Consider the following 19,045-nt stretch of genomic DNA (forward strand, 5'->3'; position numbering starts at 1 on the left):
GGTCCAGACATTTCCCTGTGTTCTTCATCTGTTGCTGCAGACAACCATGTCTTTTAGCTTCTTATGAGATCTAGTTTCCCAAAGTGGTTGCGCCTTGTGTAGCCAGAGGAGCTAAGGCAAGAACCCAGAAGGAAGCAAAATGGGCACTCTGGGGGACAGCAGGAGGGAGGAAGCCAGTCTTTGATCAGCACATTGGCTGAAACCTTGCAAACAGGGAGGACAGGAAGGCATTTTCTTCCTTGCTCCAAGAGCCCTTTTAATATTAGCTGTGCAGTATAGAAAATTCAGCTGTTCTCTGTTCCTACAGGTTAGCATGGATAATAAAGGCACTTTGGTCTTAGCTTTCAGATATTTTTCTAAACAGTTTTGGTCCTTGCAACATTTACACTAACAAAGAAATTCCACTGCCTCCTCGTCTCCCTCCCTCCCGCCCCCACTCCAATAACTTGCTCTGTCTTGTATCTCCGACTTGAATTTTGGCATATATTTGCATACATTAGAAACGGAGAGAGGATTAAAGTTTAAGAGGAAATTGTGGCTAGTGTGAAAGGGGAACAAAAGGACATCTGTGAAGTAGCCCACAACTGGCAAGGAAAGCTATTCCACCTCCAGCACCAGCTGCAGGGGAAGTGGTGCCCACTACCCCAACAAGACCTTCTTTGTTGTGGTGCAATAACTGGGAGTGGCAGCGTTTAAAGTGATACAATTTGAGGTGAGCAGTTTCCCTTTTTTGCTGCTCAATTCCAATATTATACAGTAGCAGATGTTTCTTAAGGAATGAATTCTTCTTGCTGCAGACCAAAAAAAAGAAAAAAAAACCAAAAACTTCCAAATGCAAAGGGAGCAGTTTCATGGCTCTGGGTCTCTCTGCCCCTGCAGGTAGGCATGCACAAGTCCTGAAGCTCCACCAGACCTCCTAAACTTGCCATCTTCTCTTGTGACAGAGGAGGAGGTTTTCCAGCACCACTTGGTCCAGCAGGAGCTGGGAGCTGCATGGGGGCCATGGGAGATGGGTGAAGGCGAGGCAGGACAGAAAGCTGGATTTGACAGGGAATCTTGAGACTAAAAGTACAGGCTGGGGGATGATCTGCTGCAAAAGAGCTCTGCGGAGAGGGATATGGGTGTCCTGGTGGATGACAGGTTGGCCATGAGCCAGCAGTGTGTTCTGGTGGCCAAGAGGGCCAGTGGCATCCTGGGGTGCATTAAAAAGAGTGTGGCCAGCAGGTCGAGGGAGGTGATCCTCCCCTCTAATCTGCCCTCGTGAGGCCTCACCTGGAGTATTATGTCCAGTTCTGGGCTCCCTGGTACAAAAAAGACAGGGATCTCCTTGGAAGAGCCCAGCGAAGGGCTACAAAGATGGTGAAGGGCCTGGAGTGCCTCTCTTATGAGGAAAGGTTGAGAGACCTGAGTCTGTTCAGCCCTGAAAAAAGAAGACTCAGAGGGGATCTGATCCACATCTATAAATATCTGAGGAGCAGGAGGCAAAGGGACAAGGCCAGGCTCTTCTCTACAGTGTATGGTGATAGGACAAGGGGAAATGGCCACAAACTGAAGCATAGGAAGTTCTGCACAAATGCATGTGGGAACTTCTTCACAGTGCAGTGATGGAGCACTGGCACCGCTGCACAGAGAGGTGGTGGAGTCTCCTTCTCTGGAGATGTTCTAGACCTGGCTGGATGCCTGGGCTAGGGAGCTGCTTTGGCATGGGGTTGGACTCAATGATCTCTAGAGGACCCTTCCAGCCCCTACAATTCTGTGATTCAGAAAAAGGGAAGAAATTGGAGCCTCTAAGGAGGAAGCACAGGGAGGAAAGAGATGGTGAAACATGGTAATATGAACCTTATCCATTCCAGCTTTGGGAACTGCTCTTCAGTTACAAATAGCTGAGGCTGTCTGACTGCATTGTAACTATCCTCAATGGGGATTTAGAAAACTCTCTCTTAATACTGAAAACTGTACTAAAGCCTTGTTTTCCTTCTTTTTGCAGATCCCCTAGAAGATGCAACATAATCATTCTATTGAAGGCTCTGAGACCATAATCAGTCTTGGGGTTTCACCATGTGATGGTGATGGCAGCAAAATGGTGGGAACTCCTCACTGAGTGCCTGGGCTGGCCTGCATCATGTTGCTTGCCTCTTGTGATGAGTAGCTTCCAGGCAGACTTGTCCATACTACTTTTATTGGATGATCAGGGTGCTCTCCTGCCTTGCACCAACCTTGAGCTTCAATTCAAAAATAGAAGTGTCTCCAGCAGACAGCTTTAAATGATCCTTGGGGAAAAGCCAATAGATCAAATGAGAAAACCCTGCCTGGGCTTTTATTTGAACAAACTAAAATAAATGTTTTTAAAAATCTCTGGAAACGCTCATGTGTTGATTCAACTTTCTGTAAATCACCTGGCAAATGCCAGAATCTGTTCTTTTTTTTTTTTGTGCTCACTTGAAAGAGGAGGAGGATATCTAAGCTCGGAGCTACTTGTTTTTCTAATTTGTCCATGGTAGAACAGGACGGGATGAGAATTTTAGTTTGAATTACTGACCAATACAAGTACTAACTGCTCCCCTCAAGGTCATGTTGTTTTTAAGGACACTTGCAGCACAAACCTTTGGTAAAGTTTTAGAAAAGAGTCTTCCTTATTGTGATCATTATGTAGGTAAATGATTTTAATTCTTGAAATTGTAAGCTCACTTGTGAGGGCAGAATTAAGCACCAGATGACACACAAAGTTTTACATTTCTATCAGTCACTTTCTACCAGTCAGTTGCCAAGTAGGCTCTTCTGGTGAAAATTGACTTAAAAGTTGGATATGAGAAACCCTTGTATTTATACATATTGATAAAATATATTTGACAAGAGTAGAAAAAAAAATCATATTTTAATTGTCATGCCTGAAAAGTAGTATAGAGTTTGGAAAAGGACAGGTTTTTTTCACAGCTCTCATTAGCTGAACTAATCTGACTTTCCATTTTGGGGCCTGCTGGCTTCCATTTAATTGTAGGTACCATTAATCAAGTAAATCAAGTGTGCTGGCTTCTCCCTGTTTTAGTTCCACCCATCATGGAATAGATTGTATGTATTCCTCAGGCAGAATTAGGCATTGTTGGGTGGAATTTGAGGGTTGATGGCAATATGACTGGTGGATCAAAAGGGAAACAGCCCAGGTGAAAAGCTGTAGATCTTCATAACTTGCCTGCATGAAAAATAGTGAAAACTGACATTTTTATCACAAAACAGTGGCATACTTTTATCAATATAAGAAAGAGATACCAAGTATAAGATGGTGCCATTTTTTCCTAGCAGTTTCAAAGTGGAACTACACTGAAAGATGGTGTGATGAGCTAGCAAGCCAAATAACACAGAGCTGAGGACCTTGCTCAGTGTATGCAGGTGAATGATGCAGGAAGATTTCCTATTTATGTTAAATGGTTGATTGAAAATGGAAACGGATAACCAAATAAATGTGTATATTTGAAAGTATTGAAAATATCTTGTTTTTCTCTTTTTTTTCACAATAGTGAACTCTGCAGTAAACACACTTCAAAGTGGCTGCTTACTATTCCAATACTGTTCTGTGACCTTTTTTCAAAGTACACAATCTACTGCTGATTCAGGACAACACTTCATGCCATGTCAGCCCATCAATGACAGGAGAAAGAAAATATAGTATCCAATCCAGATGTTTCTCAGAATGTTCTGATAAACTCAAGATTTTAACAGTATTTGCTACAGTAGAAAAATAGTCGAAAAAGGAGAGAGAAAAAGGAGAGTTGGAATGCTGGGCAATCATGCAGAGGTGATTACTGAATGTCCTTTATGTACCCAATTCATTCTTGATACTTAAGGACACTGTGGTGCTTGTACATGAACTGGAGCCACTTGTTGCTGGAAAGAACGCCAGGATTAAATCAGTAAGAAATTGTTTATTCAGGCTGTTCAAACAAAAAATGAATTGTTTTGATGAATGAGATTTTTTTCGTTTTAATGAATTACTGCATGTCATGCCAGCAGTTTTTAAATGTAAAGCACTGCAAAGTTTTTGTTTTTGTTTTTTAATTTCCTTTCATTCTGACATAGCTGCCCTAAAATAACAGATCTGGGCTCTGTCAGAAACACATTACATTAGGTATTCTGAAGGACATAGTTGAAACTGTAAGTAAATAAACAGTACTTGAAAGCAAACAAACAGTCAAACAAAAAACTCTTCATACGTTGCCTATACTCTGTAGTAGATTTGGTAACATCTTTATTTAAAAAAAAATAATAATAATCCAGATTTTCAGTTTAATGCACTTACAGTGATGATGGACATTTTGAGTCCCAGTCATCCCCACTGTTTTCATGCAAGAAATAGCACTAATACTGGCTTGGAGACAGGGAACAAATCTTCAATTTCTGGAAAGCTGTGTGCCTACTAAAGCTTAAGTTACAAACTGGAAGGGACTACAGCTGCACACTTACCTTGCAAATGGCAGTTTGGTCAACTGTTTCACCAGTGCCCTCTGGCTGTTTCCACTCTTCTTCAAGGAGTGGAAAAATGGTGCTCCTAATTGTCATGTACCAGTAAGTGAGCATGGATCAATGGTAAAGGTGTTTTCAGCTGATGTAACTAATTACATCAAAGCCCCTTGGGACAACCCCAGCACCTAGCGGTGACTAGTTTTCCAGAGGTAGTAGTATCTCCAGAAGCACAGTGTTTGCAAAATCATGGTCTGTGGCCTCAAATTTGCTTGTGATTTAACTCTTCAACATGCAGCCTAGATCCAGGAGAATGTAGCAGTCCATGTATTTTCCTGTGTATGTAACCTTTGTATGAGCAAGAGAAAGCTTTGCACTTTAGAACACACAGCAACTGGAATTCAGTAGAGACCTGGAACCAGATAGAGGTTTTGCAGGTAAAAAAGGGGCCATATTTGGGCTGTGGAATACAGAAGAGCCAGATCAGAGTGAAACAGGCACATTCTTGGTAAATTCACTTACATTTTTAATCTGAAAAAAAAAAAAAAAAGAATCCTACTAAGTTTGCCTTACCTATGTGAGCACTTTCAGTACTTCAGCTTTGGTTATTATTGTTAGGAACAAGATGGCACTGGCAAAATCTACAATACATTCTGCTCAGGAGTGTTTCACCTTGGAATGAATGTGTGATATCAAGAGAAAGATCATGTCTCACTGAAACTCTGACATTATAGTCATCATAGAATCTGTCTGGAAGGGGCAGGACATCCAGAAGAAAAAAAACTTTGTTGTAATTAGTAACCAACTTACTCCACACTCAAGGCAGGGAATTGGATGTGGCAAACCTCCAAAAGCTTTTCCATGTCATTCCTAATTGGCCACCATAGTAACGTAATTAAGACAACAGGGATATTATATTTGGAAAAACAGTTCTAATAGTAGGTTACCTGATTGAAGAAGCATCTCTTCCCAAGTAAGTTTTGGAGATATCTGTAGCTGAAAGAAGGAGGAGTGAAGAGACAGTTCACTGGTACACTTACAAGTAGCCAAAATCTAAGCTGTGGTTCAGAACCCACACCATGAAGTTCGTTTTATTTTACAGGCTTTCTCAAACACTTGCTCTCCAAAATAAACATAAAAGAAATAACAAATATAAGAAATAAATAAATACAGATATCTATACTTGTTATCACACTCCTGTTGTCTTGATCACTTTCTGTTGTTATCATTTAACAAAGAACATTTACAACCTTTGTTGATCAAATGCTGTGGCATGCAAAAGTGCTCCCAGGGCATCCAACATCCTCATCTGATCCCCTGAAGCAATACACTCTTCAGTAGTGGGTGGCTGTTTCTGGCAAGACCTTCCTGCATCTTATTGCTTGGTAGACTAGTTAATTAAGAAACCCATATTTTAGCTATACTTAGAAATCCCAATAAAGTTTTCATTATCTCCATGCCCAGATAGATTTATCCCTGTTAGCACTTGGATTACATTTTTTGGTTAATCTTTTTAGACAGTAATTGCTAATATTTACAGAGCTTTCACATGAGGGTTTGGATTTATGTTGCAATTTTCATCTTTTACTCTTTCTTGTGTCTATTGATACAGCTGATGGGCAAGTGTTTGGTTTACATTACAGGTGGTGGAAGAACGTGCAAAAGACTTAGGAAATGTGATCAAACTCCTGACAACAGTGGTAAAGAAGTAGTTCTCCAATAGCAGCCCTAAAAGCACTTTTTAACCTGTTCTTTTATTATCTTGAATTGTTGAGGGTAAGAAAGCTTTCTGACACAGGCATGAATGAACAGTCATACTGACTTCCTAATGGGCAACTTTCTGACATACTGAGTTATTTGGAAAAACAGCTTGGCCTGTCTCACCAGATTTGCCTATTGAGGGAGTGCTAGGTAGAATAATTGAGGGGATCTGAAGTTCACCATAGAATCACAGAGTTGTTTGAGTAGGAAGGGATCCTAAAAGGTCATCTAGTCCAACTCCCTGACGTGAACAGAAACACCTACATTTTCATCAGGTTGCTCAGAGGTTGTCTGTCCAGCCTGACCTTGAATGTCTCCAGGGATCCACCACCTCTCTGGGCAACCTGTGTCAGTGCCTCACTGCCCTTATTGTAAAAATCTTCCTTTTGTCCAATCTAAATCTCTCCTCTTTTCATTTTTCCCGATGTCATATCAGAACAGGCCCTGCTAAAGTGTCTCTACTTTCTTATAGCTTCCCTCTATCCACTGAAAGGATACCATTTAGAGTAGCATGTCTTTGCCTCCTCAGATATGCAGGCTTAGTGGTTCTTCTTGATCCGACCTCTTGCTCATCCCCATCCCTATTCCTCTGAGCTTCTTACTCTGCTAGCAACGGCAGTTTATGGGATGCACAGAGAACTAATACCTTTCTCTAGCACCTTGGTATCTACCATCTCTTTCTCTTTCCTGAGCAACTGCAACTGGACTGCAGTTGGGTCCATCTTTTGCTCCTTCTTTCAATTTTTAAACAGACAAGACAAGCATGAGGAAGAAGAGGGGTGTGATGCTGGAACATCTTTTTGCAGTGCAGCTTAAATTTTCTTCTCTAGTGGAGCACATGTGATAGTCTCTGTAAAATGAACTCCAGTCGACCAAAACATCCATCAACTTAATCCAGACTATGTCTTTGGTCTCTGATGGATGCCCATGCTAAAAAGCTCCTGCTCCTGACTGTAGAAATAGTTTCATATTCACACTTGAGCTTCACGTAAAAATGCAACCCTGTTTCCAGCTCCTCCCCTGTGCCAGAGAATCTTCCATAAATAAATAAATAAATAAATAAACTAAAATCTCTCCACTGTTAGACTTGGTTATATTTGACCTTAAAAGGCTTTATTATTTCCAGGGTAATCCTTGAAGAAGTGTTTAGAACTGTACACTGGCTTGGGGTAATCTCCAATCCCAGCATCTTTCTCACCTCCTCAGTACCATCCATATTCACCATTTCTGGGTTTTGTGGCATGAACACTGGCTTTTATAACACCTTCCTTCTCTTGAAGCTCTAAATAGCCAATATCAACTTCACTTTAGGTAGTCTGAACTTGTGCCTGCTACTTTGGGTTGCTTTACTCTAATCAATGCCTGAAGTAAAGGTCCTCCAATGACCTTTGCTGGGATGATTTAATACTGCATATTACTGTGGGTAATATTGTGTAACACAGTGGGCTGACATGGAGCTGACAGCAATCCTACTTTCACACCCTTATGAGAGTGGAGTGGCTAGGCCCAATGAGTAGTCTTACACCAGGAATGAGCTCCTGTTCAGGAAGGCAGAGTTAAGCTCCCAGGAACGTTACCTCATTTCTTCCCATCTGTCCAACCAAGCGTGAAATAATACTTAGGCAGCAAAACTCCATATAGACAGAAAAGATTGGGGTTAAACTGAGAGGACGCCCACTTTGCCTCTTCTCCTTCAGCAGCATCTGCTGAAGCCAATGAGATACCTGCAGCTTTGAACCAGTGTATCTAAGAATCAAATCTGGTCCTGCACTTGGCAGAAGCACAGATACAGAAACATTATACACAGCCAGATCTGCAAATAAAGATCTGCTAGATTAAAGGGCAAATATACAGTACATGTTTTGCTTTCCTGGTAGCCTGGAGAGAACCACCCAGACTTCTAACTTGTGTATATATACTTTCAAAAGGGCAAAAATGTAGCTTTCATAAATTAATTTCACACACTTTATAGAGATAAAAATAATCCCCGTGACATTTTGTTTGTCTTCCTTTCTTCCTGTGTGCAAGCAGCCAACTCTCAATTACTTACAGCCCTAAATTTGTTCCACTCAATTGTGAAAAGCCCCCGCAATATTCAACAGGAGAGGAAGAATTCTGATTTGTGGAAAGTCATCATGTTTGCAAAGAAAGCAAATTTCCTCCTCCCCAATATGCTGTATATATCAGCCAAAACAAAACTCCTGTACAGAGTGCCAACTGATATGAATTTCAACTTTATGTATTATATATTAATGTTACAAAAATACGCACCCCAATTTTTTTTTATAACAAGGGAATTGCTTGTGGCAATATCTGACACGACTTCTGAACTGCTGTAGATGTGACAGCCCAAGAGAAGCCTGCCTACCAGCAGGCATTGGCTATGGATACAGAATTGCCTCAACAAGTCATTGGGTTTTGTGCTGGCTTTTCTTCAGCAACAACCGTATCAGCCTTGCTGAGCTTTATTCTAGCTACTTGCACCTTATGGTGGTACAAGTCAAGGCTATTGCCAGGCAGCAGATGTGACCAGATGCCACACACAACAAGCAGGTGATGCAAAATGGGTGTGAGGGAAGGAAGGAGACACCTGAGTAACAAATGCAGCCCCATCCTTTTATTTGTCCTCCAGTCTCATGAATTGCCTCTCTGTGACCGGCTCAGTCACTGAGTAGTGGGTGGTTTTGATAGAAGTAAATGAGGTGGTCTGTTTACATAATTACCAGAAGGTATGACAAAGTCGAGTGCTGCCATCTTTACTCATTGTGAAAGCTCGTGGGAGCAACTTGCCTGGATAAGGATAGTTGCTGGGCTTCAGGCTGCAGGGATGAACATTTTCACAGACCCACAGCAGCCCACCAGCTCCGCCTGAATTCCACGGGCTGCCATGCCAGCAGGCCTGGCCTCGGCACTGACTGCCGGCGGTTCAGGATACTACGTGCGGCCGTGCCGGCCAGCTGCTGACAGGGATTAGGAGGATCTGCCCCGTCAGTTGCTGGTGTTGTGACCCTTCACGAAACATTTTTATGTGTTGGTAACCTCCCACGTAGGAGGCAGCTGTCCTTTCTCCATCTCTTCCAAATGCTTGCTTCCCTTTAACCTTCGGTTTCTTAAACTGCCAACTTCTAGTCTCAGTCCTGCGAAATAGAGACATCTCATTAGTTTCAGAGAGCAACCCTGAAAAAGTTGATATAAAACACTGGCTGTCCCAAGCCTATGACTTTACCCCGTGTAATGCTTTTTGTTAGAAAGCTGGTTTTGTTTTAATCCCCTCTCCCTCCAGCTATTTTCTGTCAGACCAGTGAGAGATTTCCCTGGACCCTTCTGACAGATTCTTTTTGGTCCTATCAGTACCCAACTGACTTTTTCCAATTTTCTCTTCCAGGAAACCTACTCGTTTTTGCTGATCATGGTTATGATAGCATGGCAGCTACAGGAAATAGGTGGTTGCATTTTCTTTTTTTTTTTTTTTGATGGGACATAGAGCTCATTTCCACTTCAGTAGTGTGCTACTACTAGTGCTGATAAGAATTTCAACATGCACCACAAAAGTGACGCCCAAAAAGCAGGACCCTACTTCAGGCTGGGGTTATTTAAAAATACCATGGCTGCTCTGAAAGTAATGCCTCCTATTTTATTATGTTGAGCCACAAGATCAGAGGCAGGTGTTGGTGGTATGGCAGAAGAGGCTGAATCTTCCACCGGTATTCCATTACATGTCGTTGCCGTGTGACAGATGGCAGCCCAGGGGTAGTCTGATGAATAGTGTCTGATGTGGAAGTGCATATGAAACTAAGGTGTATCACTGAATTCCTTCATACTGAAAAGAGTGCACCCATTGACTATTTATTGACTCTTGATGAACACTGATGGGAACCAAACACTGAATGTGAACACAGTGAGGCAGTGGGTGGTGCATTTTAGCATCAGTGACAGTGACAGTGGGTCATCTCCACTGGCACAGATTTCCACATACGCAGCACGCAGGATTTGGTTCTTGGTGGTGAAAATGCACAGCTAATGGTGGTCACTATGTCAAAAAAATATTTGTAGATGAAAATTTGCTCTATCAGTGTTGTTGTACTCTTTGTATTTATTGTAGTTTCCACAGAAATAAATAGAAGGCACTACTTTACTGCAACATATGTACAAGAATAACCAAGACCACTTATAGGTAAGAAGTGATTCCACTGTATGAACTGCTACTGAAACACAGAAGATGAGTAGCCCAAAGAGATTTTTATAGTAGTTTACATTGTATCTGAGCATCAACTGCTTGTGAGGGAATGTTGCAGATGAAAAGACCAAAGAGTACAGAAACCTACTAGAAGGCAGCAAAGCCTGATGTGTAGACCTGCAGCACTGAGGGTTTGTAGCTGTGGAGCTGAATTAAACATAATTCAGCAATGGCAGTGCCAGAAATCTCAATAAACTGTACTTCATCCAAGATCCTGGTGTGCTGGGTACCAGAAAGCAAAGAATATCGCAATGAGACAAAACAAGCAGTGTAGGCTTTTATCATACTCCGCTCTGTGCTGTCACTTGCAATAGTAAGTGGAAATCCTATTTCCTCCCTTGAAGGCTCCTTTGCTGAGTCCAGAGATGAGAGCTGTGCAAGTCCTACCTAAGCTCATGAACAGAAATGAAATACAGGGCTCTGAAGACATAAAACTTAGCCTACGTTTCCCAAAGTGACTGCAGCTCCTATGGAATGCAATTAGACCTCTAAAGTGCCAAAACGTGGTCCTGGGTACATGGATGAACTCAATAATGAGATTTTATGTTTGGATCAGAAAGAAAGGTCCAGTCCAGATTGGAAAATGTGTAATTCTGGAGTTTACGAAGCCTAGTAAATCCAAAAGACAGTATCTGCAGAGCTGTTGTCCTCTTTCAGACACAGCAACATCAGAAAACTGCAGTAGCCAAGAAAAGCAGACGATGTAATGAGATGACTCTCACCCAGCCCTGTACATCATTACTTATTTTATCTTCCAAGGCGAATGTACAGGTATTAGGCCCTGTTCCAGGAAAGCACTTAGGGCTATATTCTGGTACCATTCAGAACAGTACTTTGCTTAGTAAACATCACCACTGAAGTCTTTGAGACAATTTATGGAGTTGAATTTGCACTGTGTTAGTGATGGCATCAGAGTTTGTTTTCTTACTATTTGCGTAGTGCTAGCGCTTGTGATGCAAATCATTTGCTGAGGTTGCTCACACGCACATGTACTTTGCTAATAGACTTAGTTGATTACTCAGGACATAGAAGGAGCAGGAGACCTGCTTCTCTGAATCAAATACGTACCATGCAGTGAACACGGTCATCAAGGGACCTACAGAATTTGGGCATTTGTGGTGGAAGTGCACCTGCCATGTGGAACAGGAAATTGTATTTTGGGGCACAGGGATTCATTCCTAATAATTTAACATAAGGTTTTCAAGCAGGAAGCCAGAGGTACCACTGAACGAAAGTACAAATAGTCTGGGTTAGTGTTGGACTTGAAGAGATGAATCACCTTCTCTTGTTACTACCCAGGGTCTTGAGAAGATAGCCAGTGTACAGTCTAAGCACCTAGAGTGATCCAGGTATCAATCAGATTTGGGTAGAGGTTATCTTGGGAGTGCTCTGATTCAGGATCTAGGCAGAGCTGTCCATTGGCTTAACTGAGTTTTGGGTGTAAGCCTACAATAACATTACCAGTATTTAAATTCAAGATCTAAAAAAAAAAACAACAAAAAAACTGGGGACAAAAATTGACAATTTTCTGATGTAGCAAAGAAGTTACACTGCTAGATTGTAGAATCATAGAATTGGAGAATCATTAAGGTTGGAAAAGACCTCTAAGATCATCTAGCCCAACTGTATACTTTCCACCAATATTGCCCACTAAGTGCATGAATCATGTAAGAAATAATCCAAATTCCTCTTCCCTGTAACATAAATTGAAGACTTTGGTCTTACAAATAGTGGCTCTGATAATAAAAAAATCTACTGAAGGAAAATATTATTTCATTGAAGGAAAATCAGGTTAAAGACTCTTTTAGAAAGTTAGACTAAATTCATCAATATAGGAATCTATTTGAAGTAAGGAATGAAATCATAGCAAAAACTGTTGCCTCTCCATTCAAAAATTTTTAATGGGGATAGATACACTTACTGTGAATGCCACAACTCTTAGGCTCTGGGCATTTCACAGGCTGTAAAGAAGATGCTGTTCTATTTATTCTGGGTTTGAGGCTTAGTGCAATAATGGCATGAAATACAAAAGCAGCGAAGTGGCACTGTCAATTGATAAGGGCACAGAGCTATTTCATTGGTTTGACTGTAGTTGCACATGAGGTTTTCTGGGAAATGAAAAGCTGATCTCCTTGGCTGCTCAGGCAGCCAAGACCAGACACACCATGGCTCCTTATGACTACTGTGCCCAGGCTTCTGATTTGAAAAAGTTCAGCAAAGGCAAGAGGCTGAATGGGTACTGATGTCCTGTAGTCAGTAGGTTGGGGCACACAGCCAGGCTCAGGTATTTGGAATTTTTCCCAGGTTGTCCCACCATAAATATCTGTAGAGATGAAAGACATTCTCCAGTTTACACATGAAGTCTGTGGAGGAGGAGATTTTGTGGTCCTTAACCAGTACTTGTGACAGCACCCAAACATCCAGATTTGCGTGGGTACTGGGAGAGCATGCATACACAGAGGGCAGCATGTGGGCTGAGTAAAGAAGGAGGTCCCAAAGGCTGGTGCCAGAGCTTACAAAGGGCCATTATTCATTATTTACTAACTTGATGTCCAACCTGTACCTGCTGTCACAACAGTGTGTGCTTTAATCGTATTAGAAAAATTACACTTCTGCTTCCAAAATCAATTTCATGGAGATGTTGCCTCCACAATATACAGGGCCAGATCCTCAATAAGGCAATCAGCATAGTTGTGTTGACTTTGGAGAAGATGCCATGATTTATATCTGCTGGGGAACTGATCCTCAGTCAGCATGTGTTGGGAGAAAAATTTGAGCTATGATGACTGAGCAGCATCTTGAAAATGATTTTAACAAGCATTCTTTCCAGTGGGGTGGGTGAAATATGGTCTATATGCAGAGAGGTGGCACTGGTCGTACACTAATTAAATCTCACGTGACTTTTTTTTAAAGGTTTAAGCAGTATGAAAGTGGTGCAGAGAAGTTAATTTTATGAATAGGCTTTGGTCTCTTCAGAATGTGGCCAACTCAAATTAGAAGCCTGGGAAGAAAAAATAAAAATGTGACACCCAATACAGCAGTTAAATGGCCATCGTACAACATTAAGGGACACTGCAGAGGGAGAATGGGCTACCACCACCACCTTTTCTCCACGAGTAGACAATTACATTTCCCTGTCAAACACATGAGTAGCAGGAAACTCATCCCAAGGTCGGCAGGAGTGTTGTTGGTGGGGTGTGTCTGCTGGCAGAGGAGAGGATTAGTGGCCAACACCCAGTTGCCACCTCAGCTGGAGTATCAGAACCTGGCACTACTTCTCTGGGGACAGCAGCAAGCCAGAATGTACAGCAACTGTTTGAAGGGAGGCTTAAAGCATGTCATAAAATGTAGCCAGAAGCAAAGGAGGAATGTTTTCATGAGACATCAGTAGGTAATAGAGCTCTGGGCATGCAGACAGCTATTAAGTAAAAGGCAGACAGCAATGCACTCACAAAACACAGGAAAACACATGTTTATTTCTTCTTTTCATTTATTTCTTCTTACGAAGCCAAGTGAGCACTGGGTCAGCAGCTGGAGGAGCTCCTCAGCCCAATCCTCAGGTGTCCCTGTTGGCATTCAGGAAGGCCTACCTCAAGGCAAGGCACTGGTGGCTGGCATGCTACAGCAACTTGGAATTGACTGCTGTGTCACTGGGCTCCAGGGAGAATAGAGATGTGGTGCTGGCTGTCCAACCACATCCAGAAACCAGAAGAGCCACAGTGATGATCCACACTTTGCTCAGAAGGACCATACCTGGTGTAAATTGCAAGGGCCAGCTTACCAGCTCAACCTGGAAAATAAAAGTTACTGCAGCTACATCGTAGAATCATAGAATCATAGAATGGCCTGGGTTGAAAAGGACCTCAAAGATCATCTAGTTTCAACCCCTCCTGCTGTGGGCAGGGTTGCCAACCACTAGACCAGGCTGCCCACAGCCACATTCAGCCTTGCCTCGAATGCAGGGATGGGGCATCCACAGCCTCTCTGGGCAACCTGTTCCAGTGCGTCACCACTCTCTAAGTAAAAAAATTCCTCCTAACATCTAACCTATATCTCCCCTGTCTTAATTCAAAACCATTCCCCCTTGTCCTATCTCTATCAACCTGAGTAAACAGTAGATGTACACGTAAGGGACCCATTCCTAATTTTGTGGATGCTTACAGCCTCAGTTTCATAGCAGTCTGCTTACACCAATACATATCCACATCTTGCCAGCAGGAAATGGAGGAACAGAATATTTGAGTTTTGCTTATAATGTCTCCATGACTTGGGACACGGCTGGGACCATAGATGAGCAATACAGATTCTCCTTCCCTATTCCTGAGTATTTCCTTTTTGTTTAATGAGAGCTTAAACGGTAGTTATTGCCTGATATAAAGCACATTGGACTAGCTAGTGGCTTTGCACACTAGGAGGAGGAGGCTTTGCAAAAGGTAGGAGAGCACAGGACTAAACAGAGGACAAAGGCTTACTGAAAATGGCTGAGTACGAAAAATCTGTCCAGCCACGGCAGTACATATACATCTGCGGGTCTTCAAGCTGTTAAATATTTTTCAGTTCAGTATTTTTGTTAGTTTGTCCTGGGTCTTGCCCTTTTATTTAAAACTCTTTATTCCTCTGAATTCACTTTACTAAAAATACCAACCAACAGTCTCTTTGTGTGGTGAAATCTGGTTGGTGAAAACTGGTTTTGTGCAAGCAGCATGATAAAAGGTGTATTCAGAAATATATCCAACAAGTAAGCTCTCTGCAGGGTGTAAGTCTTCTGAAAAGAGAAGCCGAGTCCTGCAAGCACTTCCATTGCAGGCTTATGCTTCTATTGAGGACATCCATGAATAAGGTTTTGCAGGATCAGGCCCCGGAGTTCAGCAAAATTTGCTTCCTGGCTGCTCTCCACAGCATTTAACAACCTAAATAAAAGAAGGAATTAATTTCTGTTTTAAATCCCTGGCAAGCAACTTCATTTCATTGCTTATCTTTTCATCAGAATCAGAGGACTCTGCCTCATTACAGCCACTCGTAGAGCAGAAGCTTGAAGGAGAGCAAGGTATCTGCTCTCTCAGATGAAAATCAGATTCTGAATGGTGATATTTTCAATAATGTTTAACAAAGCCACGTTGCTAAAGAAAAGGCAGTATCATGGTTTCTCCATTTTTCCATTCTTGCCCGAGGTACAGTTCATTTTTCCAAAGAGTTAACCATTTCTATAGTGCTCATCCAGCGCTCTTCTCTTTCTGGTGTTTTCTGTCAAACTCTGTTTTATTGTGAAGCGTTGCTCTTTCGGAAAATATAGCCCACCAATTTGGTGGTAAACAAGCCTTGGCTTTAAGACAAAGCTTGCTTTAATCTCCATGATCAGGCTACAGATCTGACCATGTTTTTTATCAAACCTCTTACGAAGAAATCCTATTCATGATTATTATCTATATGAGAATAAAAATGTCTAATTACCTTATATTAAATCTGTATTTATCAATTGTGGCTTTCTCTGGGAAATTGTAATTTGCAAAAATGCTCCACATTCCAGGCTGTAACAGTTGGAGGTGGATGTCCTTAAGGATGGGAAAAAAAGTTCTTTTTTAAATGGCACATTTACTAATTATAAAATGCTCTTATCTCTCTGCAGCTAAAGCCAAAATGAACATGTGCCTTGCACTAAGAAATCCCAGGATTGTCACAACTTGTGCCAGCTGTTGAGGTTATGACACCTGTGCCAGCATCGCCAGCTCTGCCCACTGTCATCTGTTCCAACTGTTCCATCTGCACTGTTTGTACCAATTCTCCCATTTCTGCATCTGTACCTTCTGCAGAAACGGGTCCAACAATGCCAGCTGTGTCATCGGTGCCAAATATGCCAGATGTTCTATTTGTCCACCCTGGGCCAAATCAATGTAGTTTTGTGCTCATTAGTTTTAGCTGGTAGATTCTATTTCACAATTTTTTGAGATGTGCTTAGATTGAATCAATTCTAAATCACCGCTACAACTGCTTTACATCTATCTCGCCATAAACAGAACTTTGTTTGTCATCCCGTATTTGGTCAAAATTATTTTGATCTTATTAAATTGCGCGTGATGGTACCAATTCTGTCTTACTGACAAGAATTTTTTTTGCCTGTAGAGGACATCACTGCAGAGAAATGAGCAGAAAAAGATAAGGGTCATGGTATGCAGGCTGTAAATAATCTCTGTGGTTGCCATAAAAATGACCCATATGTTGATATGCTGACCTAGAGAGACCTGGTCCCAATCTCCTCTTCCAGCCCTACAGACTAGGAGAGGTTCATCGGATTCCAGTTTAGCTGCAATGAGTAGGTTAAGCTGCAGCCGATAGAGAAGAATGAAGCTCTGGATGTGTACCAACCAGGAGTATTTATTAGGGCTGTACTAAAGGTCTGAGCTCCACATGGTGTCCTGCATGTGAGAGGCAGTTGCTCTGCAGCTACATGGCCCTCCACAGCCAGCCTCACCCCACTGGGGCAGCTTTCCTTTGGGTGATGGGTTCTCCATGCCTGTGCCTCACTATGGACATTCCATCTGAAAGCCAAGTTTATGGGTTGCTGTTTATTTGGATTCATCGCTTACTTAAAGGACTATCCCAGGTTGAATCCTTGGCCACGTCTTGAAAGATCATGCCGTGTTCTCTGAAGGTGCTGAGACTTCTGGGTGCACAGAATCCTCTGGAATTTAGTGCTCCAAGTCAGGAATTGAAGTCAAAAGTTGCTAGTGTCATATACCTTGAAATAAAGATCATTCCTGTGTCAAGAACACAAGCCCAGGTTTTACATCCCTGTCTAGGGACAGTAAGAGGATGGTGCTGCAGACCTCACAGGGCTCATCCCTCAGCTGTCAGGACAAATGTCGTTTCACAGGATCCTTGAGACCCACAGGCCACTGTGCACAAGGGCTCCGAAGTGCAGTCGTCTCTGGTCTGTCTGTTCCTTTCTTCAAAGGGATCAAAAAATATGGAGAAAAACGGAGAGAAAATAAGAGAAACATTTTCTGTGTCTGGTTTAGGGCAGGTTTCTCAGCCTCACACTCCTCTGTGGAGGCTTTCCTGTCCACCTGCTGCTCTAGGGCAAAGCAAGTGCTTCATCTCATCCCAGCAGGGCTTATGGAGGCATCCTTAGGAAGCATTTCCAAGGCTGTCTGCCTCAGCAGCTGAAATGAAAAGATTTTGTCCTGGCCATAAAAAGTGCCTTTTTCTCCAGGTCAGCTTAGCTACGTCCTTTGGGCTATTTTTTGCCTCTTCCCATAACACACTCGTTGCAATCGCTCTGTTGGCCCCTTACTGGCTTTCCAGTGCTTACCACTGGTTCTGTGTTTGCTACAGAGCACTGGGATGTGTTGAGTGTCTTCTGTTGTGGTTGTCCTCAGTGGTACAGGGAATCCCCACCAACAGTGCCATCCCAGTGGTCATCCTTGCCAAGCTCCTAGGACCTGTCACCTGTGAGAAAAGCAGAACAGGGACTTGTCACCCCACATTGTTTCATACTGTCCATCCTCCCCACATTTCACGTTAAAACATGAGAGGTTTTGGAGGCCAGAGAGATAGAGAGCCAGTCCTTTCTTTGAGGGAAAGGGTTGTGGCAGAGCCCTGGGGATACTGTCAGCTTTCAGTTCTGTCCTGAAGAAAAGTATTCAATTTTTCCCTGAAGGCCGTCGCTTCCTCCCCTTTCAAGTCTTCTTGAATTACACGGGTCTCCTGCTCCTTGTCCCAGTCAGCACAGCTGACCCTTTAGTCACTCCACTTGCCACCTAGCTAGCAAATGTAGGTTAGTGTGTGTATATATATATATATGAAAGCCTGGGAATACTGAGCAGCTCCCACTCCAGCTTGTATGCTTAAAAAGGAAAGAGAAAGTGTCTGAGAAGGCTACGTGTTAAAACCTGGCATGGCAGAGCATGAGCTATTTAAAAACACTCACTTTGCTCCTTGCCACCACTACCAGTAACACTACTGTGAAAATGCACACATTCACACACCCACAAACGATGGGTCTTCACTACCATGTTTGTAGGCAGCACAGTCCAGTTCCAATTAAAGCCAAAAATGTAATTTAACTGGGCATAAATCACATTCTTTGTTTTCTTCTTCTGCTTCTTGTTTTTTAGTAATATATTTTAAAGTAAATGTAAGAATTGAAGTATGGAGAATAAAAAATACTTTCTTTTCAATTCTATCAACACAGGAACTCTCTAGGCTGACTGAGAGGGAAGGTTTGCATACTGGCCATGTGCTCCATCACAATTAGCTTTTCTGGCTGGCCTAATCTTGGGACTGGCCAAAGGTCAGGAACGGCCCTCATCCCATATCCAGTCTTGGCAGCTCTCCCTCTGGAGAGGGATGCTTCACTGGGAGACTCTCCTGCTCCGGCTGCCCCCACAGAGGAAATTTGCAGTTGGCAGAGTTCAGAAGAGCAATGGAAAAGAGATGTAATAGGAATTGAGTTTGTTTTGAAAAATCTTGCAGTGTTCCTGTTCTTTCTCAGCTGTTTTGAGCTTTTCTGGTTTCATCTGGGTGGCAGTAAGAAAGACTGAAGAATCCTCTTTAAAATCCTCCCGCAGAATTTCCCAAAAAAGGAATTTCCAC

This window comes from Cyrtonyx montezumae, unplaced genomic scaffold, assembly GCF_038088225.1.
Source record: "Cyrtonyx montezumae isolate F1298 unplaced genomic scaffold, pur_monq_1.0 scaffold_0, whole genome shotgun sequence".
NCBI classification, from domain to species: domain Eukaryota; kingdom Metazoa; phylum Chordata; class Aves; order Galliformes; family Odontophoridae; genus Cyrtonyx; species Cyrtonyx montezumae.